The sequence below is a fragment of the Sinocyclocheilus rhinocerous genome, unplaced genomic scaffold, assembly GCF_001515625.1.
Source record: "Sinocyclocheilus rhinocerous isolate Xijiao unplaced genomic scaffold, SAMN03320098_v1.1 scaffold561, whole genome shotgun sequence".
NCBI classification, from domain to species: Eukaryota; Metazoa; Chordata; class Actinopteri; order Cypriniformes; family Cyprinidae; genus Sinocyclocheilus; species Sinocyclocheilus rhinocerous.
This window is the reverse complement of record NW_015641041.1, coordinates 921294-922245: the sequence shown is the minus strand read 5'-3', so window position 1 is coordinate 922245 and position 952 is coordinate 921294. Positions and strand designations below refer to the sequence as shown.

Genomic DNA, 952 nt, shown 5'->3' with positions numbered 1-952 from the left:
ATAACATTTTATGTTATACTACTACTACTATTTATATTTATGGTTTTAATGTGACTAGATTGTACAAAATTTTATTTTAAATTTGAACTGAACATCATTAAATTTAATTTGAAGAGATTAAACATCCTTATGATACATTTACTTACAGTATATATAACTTACAAAATTAAAACAACAACAACTTTTTTTAGCAAGGCTTGTTAATTTTAATTAGAAACTTTTAATTGATTAGGCATTCGGAATTGGAACATCTTTAAAAAAATATTATATATATTTTATTACTACTACTTATATACTATTACTAAATTGTAGATTAAACTTCTTAAAATGTGTATAATATAACTATTATTATTATATACACTAGTAATGAATAGCATAAATAGTAAAAGATTAAACGACGGCAGTGACGACGGCTAGAGGGAGAGTGAAACCTGTGTTCAGCGCACCATATATTTTCGGCCGTTTTTCACTTTTAATTTTCAGCGGCTGAAATTTCGGTGATTAAGATTAAACATCCTTTAGATAAATTTACTTGAGAATAAAATTGTAGAAAAGATAGCAAGCAGACCTGTTAAAAATATGAAATAAACATTTTAAAGTCACTAGACTGTAGAATATTATACATTGCTACATGGTTATGTAATATAAGTAACTAACTATCATGATGTATACTGCTACCATGATATTAAATGACTTGGAGATTGAGCTTCTGGTCAGACGGTCCTCTCGGAGTCTGTGTTTGTGCTGTCTCTCACCGTGCAGACACCTGCTGTGACACACTCCTCCCCGCGTGTGATAAAACACTCTGCTCCTTCATCCGGCCCACATCCTCCTGAATGTCTGGCAACCACTCCAACAGTCTGAGAGAAAGAGTTCAATTAAAGAGATTTCAAATTGTGATGACAATCACCAGAGTAAACAAAAATAATATATAATATAATAAAAAAAAAAA

General features: G+C 30.0%; 1 pseudogene; it reads right to left on the bottom strand.

Annotated features, from left to right (window-relative positions):
• LOC107754368 (patatin-like phospholipase domain-containing protein 2) overlaps nt 1-952 on the bottom strand; it is a 17391-nt pseudogene that overhangs the window by 277 nt on the left and 16162 nt on the right.